At 35.4% G+C, this 22518-nt stretch overlaps 1 non-coding gene across 1 annotated transcript; it reads left to right on the top strand.

The window, feature by feature from the left end:
• The first annotated feature begins 15661 nt into the window (after nucleotides 1-15661).
• Nucleotides 15662-15766, top strand: LOC113860377. Its single transcript, XR_003503830.1, has one exon. It is a non-coding gene; the product is annotated as a small nucleolar RNA R71 (small nucleolar RNA).
• The last annotated feature ends 6752 nt before the right edge of the window (nucleotides 15767-22518 follow it).

Here is a 22518-nt window from a genome sequence, read left to right as displayed (position 1 = left end):
CAGCAAAACAAAGCTACAAATTTAGAAATAAAATGATGTGTTAATGGAGTTAGGAATGATTTCACCTCTTTATCAATTGCAAAATTGAAGTAGATTTAAACTCTAAGTTACTTAATTGATTGATGATCAATTTCACTAGATTAATCAAAGTTCAATTCCTTGACTCATTGATCCTAATATTCAATTAACTAGCCTAATTCCTTAGGTGTAAATCAATTAAACATTGCATTAAGCATTAGAAATTAAGGGATCACAATATCACAAATTCGTATCCTTGAGATATCCATAACCTTGACATTCAATTTAGATCCGAGAAATTAACATAACTTCCATTGATGAAAATCTTTTAGGTTCAATTCAATTGAATAGTTAATCCAATAATTGCATTAAGAAAAGAATTAAATGTTCAATACAATCAAAGTCTTAAAATTCAGATCCACAATCAATTTACAATATCAAAATTGGATCCATCAATCCTCAACAAAAATAAATCACAACATGTTCTTAAAAGAAAAAGAGAAAGAAAGAGTAGAAAAAGAGGAGCTGCAGAATTTCTTCATAAATCCAATCCCTAGCCTAATTTTGTTACAAAGCTAAGAAAACACTAACTAGCAAGTGTACTAGGTTGTTGTAGAAAGTAATAAAATTTAGAATTTAGTTTGAGTCCCAAGTATCATCCCCAGGGTTTAGCTCTATCAATCACCACTTCACAAATCAATAATTAGTCCAGCTAAATGAAATTTGAAGTGTTTTGAATAATTTAAGAACTAAAGTAAAAAGTGCATTAAAATGTAAATGTTGAGTAAAATAGAGCTACCAATTTTAGTAATGAAATGATATGTGGATGAAGTTAGGACTGATTTCACCTCTTTATCAACTACAAAACTAAAGTAAATATGAACTCTAAGTTCTTTAATTGATTAATGATCAATTTCACTAGATTAATCAAAATTCAATTCCTTGACTCATTGATCCTAATATTTAATTAACTACCCTAATTCTTTAGGTGTAAATCAATTAAACATTGTATTAGGCATTAGAAATTAAGAGATTACAAGATCACAAATTCTTATCCCTAAGATATCCATAACGTTGACATTTAGTTTAGATATGAGAAATTAACTCAACTTCCATTGATGAAAATCCTCTAGGTTTAATTCAATTGAATAACTAATCTAAGAATTGTATTAAGGATAGAATTAAATATTTAATACAATCAAAGTCTTAAAATCCAGATCCACAATTAATTTACAATATCAAAATTAGATTCATCAAGTCTTAACAAAAAGAAATTAAAACATGTTCTTAAAAGAAAAAGAGAAAGAAAGAATAGAAGAAGAGAAGTTGTAGAATTTATTCATAAATCTAATCCCGAGCCTAATTCCTCAAGGTCCAAAACTTGAAAGTCGCCCCCAATCTCCCTTTCTAGCTCCCCTAAGGTTTAAAAATGAAAAAAATGAGAAAAGATCTCAAAAAATTAGTTTCTTGCTTTTTATAATTTTTTCTCCCTTCTTGATGTTAACACTTTAAGCATTTAAAGTTTTAACATATAAGGCCTTCTAGAAGCTTCTAAGGCTGAAGTAAGAACTTTAAACGCCCAAAGTTGTCATCTAAAAGTGGTTTTCCTAATTCTGATGCTACGCATTAACACTTTCAGTGCATAAAGTTGTTACGCGCAACTGTGTGTTAGCACTTTTAGTGCCTAGAGTTGTTACGCATAAGCCTTCTGCTGGATTTTGCCTTGCATGTTGATACTTTTAGTAGATAAAGTTGCTACGTGTAAGCCTTTTGTGGAATTTTGCCTCGTGCGTTACTACTTTCAGTAGATAAAGTTGTTACTCGAAAGCTTTTTGTGGAATTTTGCCTCACGGGTTAGTACTTTCAGTGGATAAAGTTGCTACGCGCAAGCCTGTTCATATAATTTACTGCTGGAGTGATAACTTTCAGTACCTAAAGTTGCTATGCACCTGATCTTTATTCATTTTCTTCTTCAAAGTGTTAACTTTGAACACTTAAAGTGTTCACTTTGGGCTTCTACACTTCTAAAAACCTCCAAAGTTGTTACTTTATGCACCCAAAGTTGTAATGCCCAACATATATAATTTGATTCTTGACTTTTTAAGCTCAAATTTTCAACTTTCTTCTATTTCCTCTTCTTCAATCCTTATCCTCAAGACTTTTAGCTTAGAATCTCCTGATTCACACAATTTAAATTACTAAAGATAACAATTTACTTTATTGAACATTTATATATTTTTGTGTAGTTTTCACTTTTCAAATTACATTTTCTATCAAAATAACCTAGAAAATTACTTAAAAACCTAGTAAAATTTGTATTCATCAGATTCCTCAAGGTCCAGAGCTTGGAAGTCGCTCCCAATCTCCCTCTCTAACTCTCCTAAGGTGTAGAAATGAAAAAATGAGAAAAGATTCCCAATTTTGAATTGTAACTGCTTTTTATATTTTTCCAACCTTCCTCCACGTTGACACTTTAAACACTTAAAGTGTTAACGTAAAAGGTCTTTTAAAAGCTTCCTAAGCTGAAGTGAGAACTTTAAACGCCAAAAGTGATCACTTGAAAGTGGTTTTACAATGTCTGTTTGTGTGAGTTAACACTTTGAACGCTTGAAGTGTTAATGAAGTGTTAAAGCACAAGCCTTCTTGCTGAAATGTATCTGCGCGTTAACACTTTGAACACATAGAGTGTTAACATGCAAGCCTTTCATGGAATTTCACCTTGCACATGTTCATTTTGAACACATAGAGTTGAAATGCATAGCATCCTTATGGAAATTCGCTTTGCGCGTGTTCATTTTGAACACAAAGAGTTGTTATACGAAGGCTTTTGATGGATTTAGCTGTTGGAGTGTTTACGTTGAACACTGGAAGTTGTTATGCCTAGGCTCCTCTTGAATTTCTCCTTCAAAGTGTCAACTTTGAACACTTAAAGTGTTCACTTTGAACTTTAACACTTCTAAGAACCTCCAGAGTTGTCACTTTATGCTTCCAGAGTGATAACTTCCACCATATATCAATTGATTCTTCACTTTTCAAGTCCAATTCTTCCACTTGCTTCATTTAGATCCCAACTTCAAAATCTCCAGCTCAATCTTCTATACAAAATCAACCTTTTTAGTAGAATTATTCTAGAATTGAGATAAAATCTAAAATTCTAATATATTTTACACAACTTTGAATACAAGTGCAATTTTTATGGGATTTTTAGTTTTTTTGATTATTTAACTACTTATTTACTACTAAAATTAAACTAAAATCCTAGTAAAATATGGATTTATCATCACCACAAACTTAGAATTTCATTTCTACAGGGAATTAGGAGTTCAATTACTAATTCACAGAGCCAAAACTAGTTGAGTCATACAAATTTGGAAAGGATGTAACATATGAAGGTAATGAACCAGAATAATACAAAGAATTAAACTTGCAGTAAAAACAGAATATGAAAGTTGTGATGGAATGAGATAGGAATGAAGAATAGTTAGGAATTTATTTCACAAGAATGTCAATATTAATTCAATTATACTTCTGAACATTCAAGCAATTGGTTAATTGACAATCAGTTTCACATATAGCTAGTCAAAGGTTAATTCCTTAACTCATTGACCCTAACAATCCACTAATTCCCCCTTATCCCTTAGGTGGAGTTCAATTTCATGTTGCATTGAGAGTAAGAACCATAGGATTGCAGAATTAAGTGTACTTATCCCTAAGAAACCCCTGATTCTAGTTGTTAATTCAGATCAGAGAATCAAATCTAATTCTCTTTGACAAATGTTCCTCTTTGATTAACCAAATGAATTTCCATTCAAAGAACGTAAAGTGTAGAATTAACAACTCAATTAATCCAAAAACTCAAATTTTAGAAGCAAGAATCAAATCAATACATCAATTCGAGGTCCATAAACTCCTAACTACAAAGAATTACACAAACATTGTGATAGAAAAAGAGAAAGAAGGAGAAGAAGAAAAAAAAACTCAGAAAAGCCATAGCCATGACCTCCAATCCAATCCCTCTTCTTGAAGCTTCGAGGTTCGACCCCACTCCTTTCTCTCACTCTCTCCCATTGAGAATCTAACAGAAAAAATGGAAAATGAACAAAAGACCCCGAGTTCTGAGCTTAAGACATGTTTTTATAGAAATTCTGATTTTGTGCGTTGTCACTCTTGTTGGTAAGAGTGGCCACGCAGAAGCTCATGTGGTTTCTGGAAGATTGGAACATTCACTTTCGTTGATAAGAGTAGTAACGCAGGAGGTCGAGGAGTACGCGTAATTACTTTCGAGAGCAAGAGTGATCACGCACAACTTGCCTTGATACACTCCTCTTTGGAACATCCACTTTCGCTGTCAAGAGTGGTAACGTAGAGCTTGCTGAAATTCTACCTTCTCTGGAATGTTCACTATCAGGCTAGTGATTTATTATTGAGTAATCTATAATATACTTGTTCAATTTTAATTGAAGGATTATTTGGTACTGGAATAGATTTAGATGGAGTTTGAAATTATTTATAAAAAAAAAAAAAAAAAAGTGAACAGTACCGTATGAATAGTGTCAGATGAACAGTAAAACTGCCTATGAACAGTGCAAACCGCGTACAAATTGTGTATGAACAGTGCAAACCGCGTATGAACAAGGAAAACCGCGTATGTACAGTGACTGCTGACGTCATCAGTGACATCATCATGACGTCATGGCTGACGTCACATACACGTACAGTGCGTGTACAGTACGCGTGCACAGTATTTTCTGCGCATGAATACTGCCCTGAACAGTGTTTCTGGCGTGAACAGTAAGGTGGTGAACAGTGTTTCCGGCGATGAACAGTAATTTCCGCGCGGTGAACAGTAAATTTAAAAAAATTTCTATAAAAAGGGGGCTTCTGTTGTTTGCAATCTAAACACTAGCAAGTGCACTAGGATTGCAGCAAGTAATGAGTAAATTTAAGATCCGAGTATCGTCTCCACAGGGAATTAGGAACTCAATTATCACTTCACAGAAAAATAACCATTTGAGCCATACGAATTTGGGAAGAGAGGTGTATCATATAAAAGCAATAATCAGAGCAATCAAAAGTAAAGAACTTGCAGAAAAACAGAGTATAAGATTTGTGATGAAATGAAATAGCAATGAAGGATAGTTAGGAATTTACTTCACAAGAATATCAATATCAATCCAATTAAATCCTCTGAACATTCAAGCAATTGAATAATTGACAATCAGTTTCACATATACCTAGCCAAAGGTTAATTCCTTAACTCATTGACCCTAACAATCCACTAAACCTCCTTAATCCCTCAGGTGAGATTCAATTTCAGGTTGCATTAAGAATTAGAACTATAAGATTGCAGAATTAGGTCTCCTTATCCCTAAGATTGCCAATTCAGATCAGAGCAAACAATCCAATTCCCATTGGTAAAGATTCCTCTTGATTAATCAAATGAATTTCCATTCAAAGATTGCATGAAAAGCAGAATTAACAACTCAATTAATCCAAGAACTTAAAGTTCAGAAGATAAAGTCGAATAAATTCATCAATTCGAGTTCCATAAACCCCTAACTATGGGAAATTAAGCACACATTGCAACAAAAACAGAGAAAGAAGAAGAAGAAGATGAAGAAGAATGCAGAGCAGCCATGGCCACGAGCTCCAATCCGATCCCTCTTCTTGGAGCTTCAAGCTTCGACCCCAATCTTCTCTCCACTCTCTCTCAACGAGAATCTAACTAACAAAACAGAAAATGAGCAAAAGATTCCAGTTTTCGCGCTTCAATCATGTATATATAGAAACCCCAGTTCTGCACGTTGTCACTTTTCTTCACAAGAGGAACCACGCAGAAGCTTTATGTAGTGCGCGTGTTCACTTTCAAGAGCAAGAGTAACCACGCGTAACTTGCAGAGTTGAAGGCTTCTCTGGAACATTCACTTTTATTCATAATAGTGGCAACGCAGGAGGTCAAGGGCTGCGCGTGATCACTTTCGTGAGTAATAGTAACCACGCGCAAGCTGTTCTGATACAAGTGCCTCTGGAACGCTCACTTTCGTTGGCGAAAGTGATAACGCACACTGGCAACGTTCACTCTTGTAAATAAAAGTGATTACGCACAGGCTCTTCTTCTCCATTAGGTTCTGGAATGATCACTTTCACTAACAATAGTGATCACGCCCAGGCTGCATCCCATAATTCTTGTATTTTGGAGTCCAACATTGCCATTCTTCCTCTTCCTTTCCATTGATAATCCATTTCCATGACTTTTGCTCAGATTATTCCTTCAAAAACAAGATAAATTCCTTAAGAACTAAGCATAAATTCTACAAATGCGAAAATAACTACAAATTGAAATAAAACTTTCAATCATTCTCTTTTTCTGAGTTTTTCTGCTTTCTTCATATATTTTCCTTATTAAATGAGCTAGAATTATGCTAAAATATCAGTAAAAATATGGATTCATCAGCTTCACACGAAATTTTCATTTCTTCACCCCTATCCAAGGTTCTCAAAGGTTCTAAGGCCAATATCACCATTTCTCTCATACTAAACCTTCCTAAACTTAGATTTCTTGTCAGATCTGAGATTCTACGTCTATTCTGAAGGATTTGAAGTTTCTTTAAGTTTGAAGCTAGATTTACCGTTCGTTTCTCTTCTCCTTCTCTTTCTCATAGAAGTTCATGGTGCTCTTAGGAGAAACTCCGTTCTAAAGCCGAATCTTCGGTGAATCTTGCATTAAAACAAGTAATATTCGGTAGATTTAGTGTGAATCATCTTTCTGAGGTAAGGGGAGTTTACTTTAACCTATGAACTATGTTTTGAACGGTTTAATATGCTATTTCAAGATGTTTTGATATGATTTTATTAGATCTATTGAATAAAAGTTATTTTCTAAGCTGTAACTGCTATTAATTGATTTAAAATGCTGAGATTTTGGCTGATCTATTATAAACTTGCCTTAGTTGAGTTGTTAAAATAATTTTGGCGATGTGCATCATGCTGAGATATGTGTTTTGCATTATTATAGAGCCGAGTTACATGTTTAGGTGGGTAGACGTGTAACGGTAAGTTCATGCTGAGCTGCTGTGCTGTGCTGTATGGATCCAGATACCGGAATGGGTCGCTCCCGGACCGGCTCGGTTCCTTCTAGATTACTTAGGCTGTGAAACCAGTTGGAAACTGTTTTCATGCTGTGCATTAGATGGGCTGGAAATGCATGGGGCTATTGCTGTGAGAAATATTTTGCTCTACATATATGATTTTATTTTATTTTTGTAAGCTCACCCTTGCATTTCTTTCTATGTCGTTGTGTGCGTGTGTACTGCGATGATCGTACGGTGGTACGTGAGCAGATGTAGCAGGTGTTGCATCTACTTCACAGGCTGAGGGGCCAGTGGAGAAATGTTAGAAGCTGAAGTCGAGTAATATTGCATCTAAGTTCTTCTTCCTTATATTTTGAGACCTCATGTAGAGGGAGCTACGTAGTATAATTTTGGGTATTTTGAATATTATGAACTAAATGTAATATTATGTTGTTCTATTGGATATTTGTTGTAAGAAACTTTGTTTTATTTTAATTGAAAAGAGAATTTCATACTTATATTCTCTATTATTTATTTATCTTAAATAAGTATGTGATGTACAAACAATGTTCTCGGTTCCTTACAAAAAGGGGTCGTGACATTCACTTTCGTTGTCGAGAGTGGTAATGCGCAGCTCTGCTGAGATTGAACTTCTTTGAAACATTCACTTTCAGTGATAATAGCGATCACGCCCACACTCAACTTCTCATTTAAGCTATGAATCACTCACTTTCGCTGGCAAGAGTAACCACGCCCAGCTTAAACTCCATAGGCCATGTTCTTTGAGTCCAGACTTGCTACTTTTCTGCTATTTCTCCATTGATCTACCACCTTCATGGACTTTGCTCAGAATTTTCTATAAAAACACACTTTGATTATTAATTTCTACACAGAAAATTCATAAATGCCAAACTAACTATGTATTTAAAGAATATCTTCAATCATTCTGTTTTTATGATTTTTTTCTGCTTTTTCCAACACATTTTCCTTATCAAATGGATTAAAACTATAGTAAAATACTAGTAAAAATATGGTTTCATCACTACCCCATACTTGAAATTTTGCTTGTCCTTAAGCAAATCAAACTAAACCAAGGGTAAGTTCCTCTATTTTCAAATTCAATTAACAAACTGCTTTTCTCAAATTTTCCAATTTTCAATTCTGTGTTTTCTGCAAAATTTTCAATCAAGTTGTTCATCCAAATACTCATCATGATATTCATACTGCATAATCATCATTGAGTAAGAATTGCTATCTAAGTTCATATATTTCATCAAGATTCATGTGAGAACAATTAATAAACATGATCACAACTCATTTGGAAGTGTTTCTCTCATCACTCAACAGTGTTTGGGTACTGTTTTCTCTCTAAATCATCAATTTCACTACACTCTACCATATGCTTACCCATATTCTCAATCTCCTCTGCTTAATACAGTTAATCATACATCCAGAGGACTTTTTCAGGTTATAACATGGCTAAGGTCAAGGTAGGTATTGAACAGAATGGGAAACAATATATGCATTTTGAGTGAATGACTTTAAAACTAGCATGGGTCTTCATTATTTTTCACTAATACCTTCAACTATGCAGTAAATAGAATTATTTTCGTGCAGCAGAATTTTCATTTTTTTTCTCTATTTTCTTGCTTTCATTCACTGTCTTCCTTTTCATTGGATTTCATTTTCTTTTTCTGCAAAACTTTGCTGCAATTCTTTCTTTTGAACTCACATTTTTCTCTTTTCACAACTTTGCTGCATATTTTTCATTTTTCTGCAGCACTTCTGCTCTTTCTTTCTGACTTTTTGAACTCAAAACTTAGATAACTTACTATTCCCCACCCCAAACTTAGAACATTGCTTGTCCCTAAGTAATTAAAATGTGGATGCCACCCAAACTTAGTTTTAAAAGTCATTCTTGATTAAACTCACTATGTCTCTTTTCATTTGAATGGTAAAATTGGTTTTTCAGCAAGGTTTATAATGAGGTAATTTCAAGAAAAAGAATATTAAGTTCAAAGGGGTGAACTAAGACAATTAAGCACAAGGAAGGCATTTAGGTTGACTAGGCAATATCAAACATGGCCTCCATCATATATGTGAAAACTGTAAAATGCATATTCAATCAAGAAACAAGGCAAGTTCTAGAGAATGCAGCAAAATGTGATTAATCACACATGAAGAAGAATGCAGTTTAAGTCTCACTAGGGTTTTGTAAGTGAACATGTTGATCAATGAACTCACATTTCACTTTTCACAATTATATGCACCTAGTGGCAATACTGCCTCATTTTGAACATACAAGTGTGATTTCATTTTAAGAATGGGAAAAACAACTTAAAAAGAACAAAATCAAGCAGAATTCACAGAATTATCAATTGAAAAAGCAATTGTTTCACAGAAGACAGTTCAATATCTATTCTACTTAGTAAAATTTCAGTGTATTGTGTAGCTAACACATGAATCAAGAGGTAAAGAATAACCCCCTTTTCATGGCAGCTTGTGCATGTGTGAACATCCATTGTGTGTGAGTGTTGTGATTGTGACATTCGCTGCACAAAAACACCAAAAATTTATCAATCATCAGAAAATAAGGTAATTGAAATTTCAGAATTATAAAACTAAAAGAAACTGAACTTCATTACAACTGAAAAGTGTTAAAATTGTTCTGAACAACTACTGCATTTACAGAAACAAAAATCCTAATTGTTAAAAATTACATAAACTGAAATTAAAACAAACAGAATTAAAAATCCTAATTCTATTCTTCTGCTGCATCCTCATCCTCTGAAGTTTCTTCTTCTTCTTCTTCCTCATCTTCCTCTTCCTCCTCATCTTCCTCCTCCACTACTTCTTCAGCTGGCTGTGGAAAATGGGTTTTGTAGATTGGCAGATCTTTGAAAACTGAGGAGCGAAGGCACTGGGCATTCTCTGCCAAGTCTGGAGTGTGATACATTTCATCTTTGGTCATTCCCATTTTCTGACCAATATTAAGCATAACACATTCCAGCAGCATAATCCCAGACTTGATATTGCTGTGCAGCTCAGTCTGCCTCTCTACTAACTGGTTTTGTCTCTCAGCCATTAGCTTCAAAGAGTCCTTCATCATCATTGGTTTTTCCTTTCTGAATTAAGAAGGAATGGGATCTGCTGCAGTGCATGATGTGGTAGCATATATTTCTTTCACTATGGAGACAAAGATGGGAGGCACAGATCTAATCCTCTCTTGATAATCTCCAACTTCAACCCTTGCATCCTCACAAAGTAAGGTTATTAATGAAGGAAAGGCAAGTGAATCTCTCTTTGTTTTCAGAATATTTAAAATGCATTCACTGATGACCTCTCCCACATCAATATACAAATCATTAACTATTGCAAAAAAAAGTTCTGCCCTTTTCACAGCCAATGTTGAACTGTGCTTGACTAGCATAAAGGAGTTCAAAATGAAAGTGCTCCATACTTTGGCAAATGGCAGCAGTTGTTTGGTAACAATGCATTTGGACTTCTTGGACTGGTTCAGCTTCCAAGTTGTTCCTGGTCGCCCAATCCTTTGCAGAATTTTCACATAGTCCTTGTCAGGGCTATTCTTAAAGACATTGAACTCCAACTGTCCAGGCTGCTTTGCAAAATTTATGTTCAACACTCTACTTATGTTTGCAGGGGTGAAGTCCACTCTCATCCCCTTTACTATTGTGTTGAACTTAGGGAATTTGTCTCCTTTGAACCTCACAGCATTGGTATAAAACTCTTGGGTTATTTCCCTCCAACCCATTCCAGCTAAGGAGCAGAAGGATTCCCAATCCCTCTTCTGAATTTTTTCTTTGTATTCTGGGTAATTGTCCCCAGCTATTTCAAAAGCTCTGTTTGGGACAATCTTTCTCCTTAGAATATTTTCCTTGAAAAATTCTCATGGGCAATACTTTTGAACCTTGGATCACATACTTCAATTGGAGATGAAGCTGATGCACCATCTGTTCTGGCCTTCTTTGATTTAGGTGTGTTTCTGGAGGTTCCAGCTTGGATGTTCCTGTTGGATCTCCTCTTTGGAGTGTTGCTGGAAGATCCAGCTTGAGTTTTCTTGGAAGAGCCAACGCCAACTGGTGTGTTCAAAGAAGTTTTGGCCATTTTTCAGTTTCTGTAAAAAGAAAGTAATTTGACAGTTTAAATTTGTAACACATAATGGTGAAAGTATAGATCTCTGTACTGAAGAAAGTTCAATCAAGCAATTTGTAGAAATTCATTTCTTCTAACAATATAATCATGCAGTCTACTGTTAGGCGAAATTAATCATACAGATACAAAAGTACAACTGCACAATATTAAGCATTCATAGTCAAAGCATGTTAAATCCTAATATATGAGTTCAGAGTGTACACTCTCAGAGCATATCAGGTTAACGCAGAGGGATTATTACAGGTTATCAATCTATTTTCCAACAAACTCTGTAATTTCAGCAGAACAGGGTATGTCAATATTCAGATATAAAAGCACAGATCACATAATTGATCAACCATGTTCAGAAAATTTTTAAATTGATATCCTCAATTTGTAAGTTCAGAGTGCACACTTTCTCACACTCTAACACTTACATAAAAGTCTATTTAGACATATTGGGTTCTATAGAAATTTGGTTCAAATAGTGTGCAATGTAGGTTCTACTTTCCTTAAAAATATCATGAATGATAGTGAACACTTATTCAGCATTTTGTTCATTCTATTGTTGAATCAAATAATACCAGAACAATTTTCCATTGCTCATTCGAGAATTTCTTCTAACTTAAAACCAGAAAACATTGCAGAATGTAACTCCAAACAATCATTTTCACAATTTTTATTCAAAGTATTTTTTTTATTGAAAATGGATTAAAAGTTAGAAGTACAGATTACTATTCTGATTTGAATAACAATTTCAGTTCAAACATTTTCACTGAAGTCTTTTTAAGCCAATCTCATTTCTACAGAAATTTTGTTCAGAGCAATGGCACAATGCAGATCGAATCTCCTTAAAAATGTCATGAATATCAGGAGACACCATTCAGAGTATTATCTTCTCTATTGCTGAATAAAATAAAATCAAAATAATGCCCCCTTTATCCCTATTCGACATTTTCCCCAAACATCAACACAGAAAACCCTAACTTTAGATTCAGAGAGATGACGGTAAGCGTACCTGGTAGGAAAATGCAGAACTGTAGATGAAAAACTTGCTGTTGCTAGGTCGACAAACACAGTGATTGAGAATGTAGAAAATGCTCAGAGAGATAAATGAAATTTTAAGAGTGAAGAGTGTGTGCGTGTTTACTCTAAGGAGTATTTATAGTTACGCTTGGCACATGACCACTTTTAAAATCAAAAGTGAACGTTACATCATTAAATGGTCCCAAAGTCATCACTATTTTTAATCAGAGTGAGTGTTCCAGAGAGTTGATTTTTTAGGGTGAGGGCTGCATTATCACTATTGCTGGGCAAAGTGATAACGCACAGCCTCGTGACAACTCTTTTGAATAAAAGAAGTAACGCACAAAGATTGAAAGTCTACTTACATATGCGTAGCCACTTTTGCTAGTAAAAGGAAGCGTTCCAGAGAGTTAGTTTTTCCATCTGTCTCTGTGTAATCACTCTCATCAGTGAGAGTGAGTGTTCCAGAGGAGCACGTTAACCTTCCTGCCTCCGGGTGATCACTTTTATCAGCAAAAGTGATTGTTCTAGAGGGGAACATCAAATTGGTTCTCTGCGTAGCTCCTTTCCTGCAAAACAGACTCCTCTCATTAGTTAATTGCCGCTCAACCCTCAAATAGCTCACTTTTCACACTCTAATCCTTTCAATACACACTCTAAACATTAACTCTCAAAACAAGTACCAAATTCACCTAAGCAGAGATATGCAGTAGAATAAAATTGCAGAAATTTCAGAAAATGAAGAACATGAGTAATGAAAATTCAAAAACAATACAGAAAGCTTAAAATGAGTTAGAATTGTGAGTTGCCTCTCACAAAGCGCTTTTTTAATGTCACTAGCTTGACATTAGTTGTTCCTCACTTAAGAGGAACCAATTTCAAACACACTTAGGCTTTCTCAATTTGACCTCTAAGGTAGATTTTCAGTTTTGCCCATTCACCTTGAATTCTCTGCCATCCTTGGGATCTGCTATCAGTATAGCACCATATGGTGAGACTTCTTTCACCACAAAAGGTCCACACCACTTAGATTTTAACTTCCTTGGAAACAATCTCAACCTTGAATTAAAAAGTAACACAGACTGCCCAGGTTTAATATCCCTTTTCAGAATAAATCTGTCATGCATCTTTTTGGTCCTTTCCTTGTATATTTTGGCATTTTCATATGCATTGAGTCTGAACTCATCCAATTCATGCAGCTGTAGCAGTCTTTTGTTTCCTACACTACCTTGGTCAAAATTCAACCATTTTACAGCCAAAAGGCTTTATGTTCTAGCTCCACTAGTAAGTGGCAGGCCTTTCCATACACTAGCTGATAAGGAGACATGTCAATTGGTGTCTTGAAGGTTGTCTTGTATGCCCACAGAGCATCATCCACTTTCTTGAACCAGTCCTTCCTTGAATTACTCACCACCTTCTCCAAAATCTATTTTATTTCTCTGTTAGAAACCTCCACTTGACCACTTGTTTGAGGGTGATAGGTGTAGCTATTCTATGCTTGACTCCATACTTCTCTAGGATTGATTCTAGATATTTGTTGCAGAAATGGCTTCCTCCATCACTTATCAGAATTCTGGGAACTCCAAATCTTGAGAAAATGTTCTTTTTGATCAATGAAATAACAGTCCTTGCATCATTGGATCTGGTAGGAATTGCTTCCACCCATTTGGACACATAGTCGTCTACTACTAGCATGTACTTATTCGAGAATGAAGTAGGGAAAGGACCCATGAGTCTATTCCCCACATGTCAAATAGCTCTACCTCAAGTATGTTTCACAGTGGCATCTCATTTTTCCTGGAAATATTTCTCATTCTCTGGCATCTATCACATCTTTCCACATAATTCTTAGCATCCTTAAACAATGTGGGCCAGAAAAGACCAGATTGCAGGACCTTGGCTGCTGTCCTTGAACTACCATGGTGTCCTCCATATTCTGAACTATGACAATGCCATAAAACATCTTCCTGTTCTTCCTCTGGTATACACCTTCTCAGTAGCCCATCTATTCCAATTTTGAACAGTAATGGATCTTCACACACATAATATTTGCTGTCATGGAAGAATTTCTTTCTCTGTTGCCAACTCATCCAATTTGGAACATGATTTGTAGCTTTAAAGTTGGCCATATCAGCAAACCAAGGCTGGGATTTAATCTTGAATAAGCTCTAATATGGAAACTCTTCTTTTATTTGCTCTACTTCAAATGGTATTGCCTCAAGTGGTAATCTTGACAAGTGGTCAGCAACTTCATTCTCCTTCCCTTTCTTGTCTTTGATCTCCAACTCGAATTATTGAAGGAGTAAAATCCACCTTAATAATCTGGGCTTGGCATCCTGCTTTGACAAAAGATACTTAAAAGCAGCATTGTCAGTGTAAACTATAACCTTGGACCCTATCAAATAAGACCGAAACTTGTCAAATGCAAAAATTATAGCTAAGAGTTCTTTTTTAGTAGTAGTGTAATTAATTTGTGTAGGGTTAAGAACTCTACTAGCATAATAAATAACATGCAGTTTCTTGTCTTTTCTTTGGCCTAAAACTGCTCCTATAACTACATCACTAGCATCACACATCAGCTCAAAAGGTAATTCCCAATCTGGTTTAACAAGTACAGGTGCAAAAATTAATTTTTCTTTCAAAGTATTAAAAGCTGCTAAGCACTTATCATCAAAAACAATTTTTGTATCCTTACTTAGCAACTCACTCAATGGTTTTGCAATTTTAAATAAGTCTTTAATGAACCTACGATAGAATCCAGCATGTCCCAGAAAGCTTCTTATTCCTCTAACATTTACAGGTGGAGGCAGCTTCTCAATTACTTCTACTTTTGCAGGATCCACTTCCATTCCCCTTGCTGAAATCTTATGTCTTAAGACTATCCCTTCTTGTACCATAAAATGGCATTTTTCCTAATTGAGCACAAGGTTTGAGTCTTGATAACGCTGCAAAACAAGAGATAAATTAGCTAGACACTGATCAAAAGAATTACCAAATACAGAAAAATCATCCATAAAAACTTCTATAATTCTTTCAATCATATCAGAAAAAATGGACAAATCCCACAAAGCATTGCTGGAATGAATGGAGGTGGAGGTGTATATGTAGCAGAATTCTTTTGGATGGATGCCAACTGTTTTACCATAGAAGCCAACTCATCTAGCTTATGCTCCAGCTTGTGTGAATCTGAAGTTTGAATTTCATTGACACTCCTGAACATGAAAGAATTTTGCCTTGTAGCAAACTGTTGAGAGTTAGTTACCATATTTTCAATGAGGTTTCTAGCGGCAGCGGGAGTCTTGTCAACTAAGGCTCCCCCACTAGCTGCATCGATCATGCTCCTATCCATTGGGTGTAAGCCCTTATAGAAGTATTGGATTAGGAGTTGGTCACTTATCTGATGATGGGGGCAGCTAGCACAAAGTCTCTTGAAACACTCCCAATATTCATACAAACTTTCCCTTTCCAGCTGCCTAATACCACATATTTCCTTTCTTATTGAGGCAGCTCTTGAGGTAGGGAAAAAATTTTCCAGGAACAATCTCTTGAGGGTGTCCCAACTTGTAATAGAGCTAGGTGGAAGATAATACAACCAGTCTTTAGCCAAATCCATAAGAGAGAATGAAAATGCCTTCAATTTTACATGCTCCTTCGGAACACCATGAGGTCTCATGGTGGAACATACAATGTGAAACTCCTTCAAGTGTTTGTGAGAGTCTTCACCTGCAAAACCATGGAATTTAGGTAGAAGGTGAATTAATCCAGTTTTCAAAACAAAAGGGGCGTCCACATCTGGATATTGGATGCACAATGTTTGGTATGTGACATCCGGTGCAGCTAGCTCCTTAAGAGTCTTTCATTGCTCCAAAACTAGAGTCAAGTGAAAATGTAGAAGAGTAAATAGAAATTAGTGTCACAGATTGCAAAGATGCAGTAGGAGATAATGATGGTTCAGAGTGTTCAAAGTGATCAAAGTGATCCTTATGTGTCCTAATGTTCCTATGAAAAGTCCTATCAATCTCCTGGTCTAATGGATACAAATCTCTAGGGTTTGATCGGGTCATGCACTAGATATCAACTAACTAAATCGAAAGCAAATTGAGTAAATGAAATAACAAGAACAATTTGAAATCTCTCTGCAGAATTATGCAGCAAAAGTGCAGAAAAACAGAGTAATATGCAGCAAAATGAGTGCAGAAAATTGAAAGTGAGTAATTGAAAAATTGCAGCACTTGAATGAAGGAAATAATGTAGAAAATCTTGCAACAACAATGTAGAAACAGACCACAAAATTCGTACGGCTATCAACACAATACAAAAACTCAAAAAAAAAAAAATTGAAACAAACACACTAACGTGCAAAACACAAAAACAGAGCACCAATCATGTTCAACATAAGTTCAGCACCAAAAATTCCCCGGCAACGACGCCAATTTGATGAAACGAATTTCGCTACTCGTTATGCACAAAGATTTTCGTTAATCCTCATCAAATATGCAAAGAAATGAATGCAATACTAGGGTGTTGTCCTAGGTCGTCTTTAAGGAATTTTTGGTTGGGAACATACATCGAACAAGTGTAAACATAGAATTTAAAGCAAGAAAATTGGGGGGATGTTTGTCAATTTCCAGATTTTAATTAAGAGCAAAATCTGAACTAGTGAAATTCAATCAATTAAGGAGAGTAATCCCTAGTCAATCAATGAGTTCTATCCTATTCTTTCAAATGATTCAATAATCCCCTATTTTTCCCTTGAATTAAGTTAATCTAACAAGCGAAAATTAACTTTAGTTTCCCAATTAAAATTAAGCATCTTAATGGGCTCCAATCTCTATCCCTAAGATTAAGCAATCTTAAAGATTAATCAAAATTAAGCAATTTTGAATTAGAATTTCGTTTGGGTAATTTAGGGTTCATTAAGCAATGTTCCCCTCATGTAAATTTCATTTCATTCAGAGATTGGGATTAATAAATCCAAGGAAAGAAAGAGTAATATTTCCAATAAACCCAAGAATTCAAGAACCATATGAGTTGACCAGGAATTACAAGAGAATTTAGCCCTCCATATGGATGGGCTTCACAAATAAAAGAAAGAAATGCAGAAACGTAAGCAACATTAATGTAAACTCAATGAGAATCAAAGGTAAATTGAAAATTAAAACCTATAATGGATCCCTGGCTGTCACCCAAGGCTCCAAAGCTCTGGAAAGAAAATGTCCTAATTTGGTTAAGAGAATCAAAGAAAAATAAATGTTTAAGTCCCCGTACCCTTATTCCTAAAATCTATTTATAGTGGAGGACATGTCAGCAAAGTGTTCACTTTTGCCTTTGAAAGTGTCCACTTTGGCCCTTAAAAGTGTCCACGCGCATATTTACGTAAGCTTGCCAATTCTCTGGAGTTGCCACTTTTCATGTTGAAAGTAGCTACTTTGGATGCGCGTAGCCACTATGAAAGGCAATAGTGACCACGCACAAATTGCTTCCAAAAGTGGCATCCTGCAGCTTTCTGGAGTTGATACTATGAAGGTTGAAAGTGGCTACATTGGATGCGCGTAGCCACTATGAAAGACAATAGTGATCACGCGTAAAATGCTTCTCAAATGGCGTCCCTGGAGCTTTCTGGAGTTGCTACTATGAAGGTTGAAAGTAGCTACTTTGGAACCTTTAATGCCCAAACTTGCTGTAGTTGCTACTTTTGCTCCTGAAAGTGGCTACTTTGAGGGCAACTTTCATCCAAGGGCCAAGATTTCTCAAAATTAACTTGGGGACTCTGCAAAATTATCAAGATAATTAAAATTGCAATCTATATCTATGTAATTAAATGCAAATTAACCAAAAATTAATAAACCTATGATATTTACTCAAAATGTGATTTCTAAATTATTTGCACTATCTAAGTCCATTTTTTCTATCAAGGAGCACCAAAAAGGCAAGTAAAAATATAATAAAAAGTGGATTCGTCATGACACTACTTCCCCCCCCCCCCAATTTGCAAAATTCAGGATAGATTACGAGGACTACCCCTTTAGAGAAAGGAGAAAAGCTAGTGGCATGCTAGCCTAAGTGTAACATAAGTAAACAGTAAAAGAAATAATTGAGGCAAGTTAAATTCAAAAATTAAAACACGTTTATATATATATATATATATATATATATATATTGTGTGTGTATGTGTGTGTGTGTTGTAACATCCTATGCTTTGTGTCATGCCTATAGTATATCATTGAGAAAAATCTGTAGTACTTTGTGAGCAGAAAGAAATCGTGTATGTACAGTAGCCCCTGATGTCAACAATGACATCATGTTGATGTCATCGACGACATCACGCTGATGTCATTGGCGACATCACACTGACATCATCGCTTACATCATCGGTGACATCACGCTGACATCATCGCTTGGATCATGCTGACATCATCGCTTACATCACGTTGACGCTGACATCATTGCTTGCATCACGCTGACATCATCGCTTGTATCATGCTGACATCATCGCTTACATCACATTGACGCTGACATCTTCAAAAAAATTTCTATAAATAGAAGGCTTCACATGAAATTTTCATTTCTTCACTCCTACCCAAGGTTCTCGAAGGTTCTAAGGTCATATCTCGTCATTTTCTCCCATACTAAACCTCCTAAACTTAGATTTCTCTTCAGATCTATGATTTTACGTCCGTTCTAAAGGATTTCAAGTAAGTTTCTCTAAGTTTGAAGTTAGATTTACCGTTCGTTTCTCTTTTTCTTCTTTTTCTTATAGATGTTTATGATGTTCTTAGGAAAAAACTTCGTTCTAGGGTTAAATCCTTATAAAAGCTCTGTTTTGAGGTAAGGGGGCTCTACTTTATCATTTTGTTATGTTTATTACTTGTATTCTCATAGATCTTGCCATGTATGTGATTATATGTGGAATAATCCTTGTTTTATGAAAAATAATCGGTGAAAAGTGAGAATAATTGGCTGTTTATGTGATTTATGATGAATATATGGTGAAAATGTGATATTATGTTCAAATAAGGCATGATAAGGTATATTGAGGATGGTTGATATGATTATATGGTTTTGTGATATGAAATATACAAAGAGATGGATATTTCATGTTTGAATATATTGTGTTTCATGTAAAAATGATGTGTATTGTGAATATTGCATAGTTTGGTGTATATGATGAAAAGTATGTGGAAATATGATGAAAAATATGTGTGAACATGAGAAATGACATATGTGAACATGTGAATATACTCGAAAGAGTATGAGATGAAAAAAGATATGATGTAAATAGTTACAGAGATACACTGGGGAGTGGAAGATGGAGACGATATGGGATATCTTGGGGAAATGTAGGGTGGTGAGTGACATTCGAGATTGTGCACGGAATATTGTGTTCGAATGCACCACATGGCCACACACTCATTTCTCGACTTGACTCCTGACCATTACCTTTGCTAAGGGGCCGTCTATTGCATGCGTTGTATCCGTATTGCATTGGGCCATCCAGCGACTATTTACATGAATGTGTAAGACCTCGGGATAGAGGCATCGGATAACTGTGGCCATAGGGTGCGGTAAGCGCGGATGAAAGTAAAAGAAATTGTGAATCTATGGAATATAATATGTGTTGAGATGAGAATATGCTATATATGACACAGTGATATGTAATGCCATGATGTTTTCTTTAATCGTGATAAGATGTGTGTGATGAATGTGTTATGTATGAGTGGTAGGGTAGAGACTCACCTTTACACAACATTTTTCAGGAAACCAGGATGAATAGTACCAGGCTCACAGTGCATGGATGGATGAGAACTGCTATAAGACTTAGTTATTTTGAGTTATGTAATGAATATTTTCAGTTCTATAGCATTCTTTTGAAACATTTGTAAAACTACTATTTCTTTTTATTGCTGATGAAAATTTTAGAATCTTTGTTTTTCTAAAGTACCTATGAATTAATAAAATTTTACTCTTTGAACCTTATATCATTTCAATGTCTCTTTCTTATTAGAGAGTTTTGAAAGAAAATTTACTTTACCATTTAAATTTTTATGAAAATTTATCATATATTGAGGAAAGAAATTTAAGATGTTACATGTGTGAATAAGAAAGGATATTTTTGGAGTGTTACAACACTCCCCTACTTCAAGAAATTTTGTCCTCAAAATTTGACTAACTTGTATGAAATAGCTGAGGACATGTTCGTCTCATATCTTCTTCCAACTCCCACGTAGCATCGTTCTCATCAATAGTACTCTAAACTACTTTGACCAAATAGATTTCTTTATTTCGAAGCTTCTTGACTTGGTGGTCAATAATTTGAAAAGGCTTTGCTTAGAAAGTTAAGTTTTCCTTTATAGCAACTTGATCTGACTCAATAACTTGTAATGGGTCAGGAGTATATTTTTGAAGTTAAAAGATATGAAAAACACTATGAAGGTTGGACAGATTTGGGGGTAGGGCTATTTGGTAAGCTGAACTTCTCACCTTTTTAAGTATTTGGTATGGGCCGATAAATTTTGGATTGAGTTTTCGGGGCTTCAAAATTCTTCCTATCCTCGTTGTTGGGGTGACACGGAGAAACGTGTGGTCTCCTTCTTCAAACTCGAGAGGCTTCATCCGTTTGTCATAATAACTCTTCTGGCGGTCTAGAGAGGATTTCATTTTCTCACGTATCATCCTAATCTTGTTTTTGGTTTCTTGAACTATTTCTAGACCGATGAGTAAACTTTCACCAGTTTTGAAACAACACAATGGTGTCTGACACTTCCTCCCATAAATAGCTTCGTAGGGTGCCATTCTAATGCCAGAATGGTAGTTGTTGTTATAAACAAATTCAATCAAGGGTAAATGCTTATCTCATTGGCCTCCCTATTCCAAAATGCAAGCCCTCAATAAGTCTTTTAAAGTTTGGATGGTTCTTTCAGATTGTCTATCCATTTAAGAATGATATGTCGAAATGAGTCGTAACTTCGTCCCTAAAGCCTGATGATGTAAACTTTCCCAAAATCTTGACGTGAAATAAGGATCTATATCGGATATAATACTTTTTAGTACGCCATGCAATCGTACAATCTCCTTGACGTAAATTCGAGTTAACTTGTCCAAGGAATACTTCATGTTTATCGGAATAAAGTAAGCAGATTTGGTAAGGTGATCTACAATAACCTAAATGGCATCTTGACCCGTGGTCGTCCTTGGGAATCCATATACAAAGTCCATGGCTATATCATCCCATTTCCATTCAAGGACACTTAAAGGTTGCAACTGACCAGCTAGTCTTTAGTGTTCCACCTTAGCCTTTTGGCATATCAAACACGAGGCTACAAATTCTGCAACTGCTTCCTTCATTCATTGCCACAAAAAGGTCTTCTTTAAGTCTTAATACATCTTAGTGGCACCTGGATGGATGCTAAGTTTACTCTTATGGGTTACTTCTAACACTAAACGCCAAAAGTCATTGTGAGTTGCTCTTTCAGAAATTCATCACGTTTCTAGGCAATTCGAACCTGTTCTAGAAATTCATTAGAAATCTTGAGCATCCGAAGTATTAGACTATTTGTTTAGACTTGGACAACCAAATTCAAATTTCTAAAGGATTCTACTAATTCCAGTTCCTTAACCATTAAAGAGGACGCATGCAATGCCTTATGACTTAGAGCGTCTGCTACCATGTTAGTCTTTCCTAGGTGATAATGTAGTTCAAAGTCATAATCTTTCAAGAATTCCATCAACCTTTGCTGACGCATATTCAACTCCTTTTGATCGAAGTGATACTTTAAACTTTTATGGTCACAGAAGACTTCAAACCGAGCTCCATAAAGGTGATGTCTCCAAATTTTAAGTGCGAAAACAACTCGTGATGCATATGTCACTACCTTCCTTTCTTGCATCAACACACATCCTAGACCTTGATGAGAAGCATTGCAATACACTTCAAATTTCTTGTAAGAGTCCGGTAAAATTCACATTGGTGCAGAAATTAGTCTATTCTTCAGTTCACAGAAACTGGTTGCACACTTTTGGTCCCATTCGAATTATTGGTTCTTGTGAGTCAAACGGGTCAAAGGAACAACTATCTCGAGAATCCTTCAATAAAACAGCGATAATAACTGGCAAGTCCAAGGAAACTTTGAAGGTTCGCATTGTAACATAGCTTCTACCTTCGAGGAGTCTTAAGCGATACCATCTTTGGAAATCACATGTCCCAAAAATTGTACCCTTTCTAACCAAAACTCAGATTTTGTAAACTTGGCAT

The sequence above is a fragment of the Abrus precatorius genome, unplaced genomic scaffold (genome assembly GCF_003935025.1).
Source record: "Abrus precatorius isolate BTA unplaced genomic scaffold, Abrus_2018 Scaffold2, whole genome shotgun sequence".
NCBI lineage: Eukaryota > Viridiplantae > Streptophyta > Magnoliopsida > Fabales > Fabaceae > Abrus > Abrus precatorius.
The sequence above is the reverse complement of the archived record's forward strand: the minus strand, read 5'-3'. Positions and strand labels throughout refer to the sequence as shown.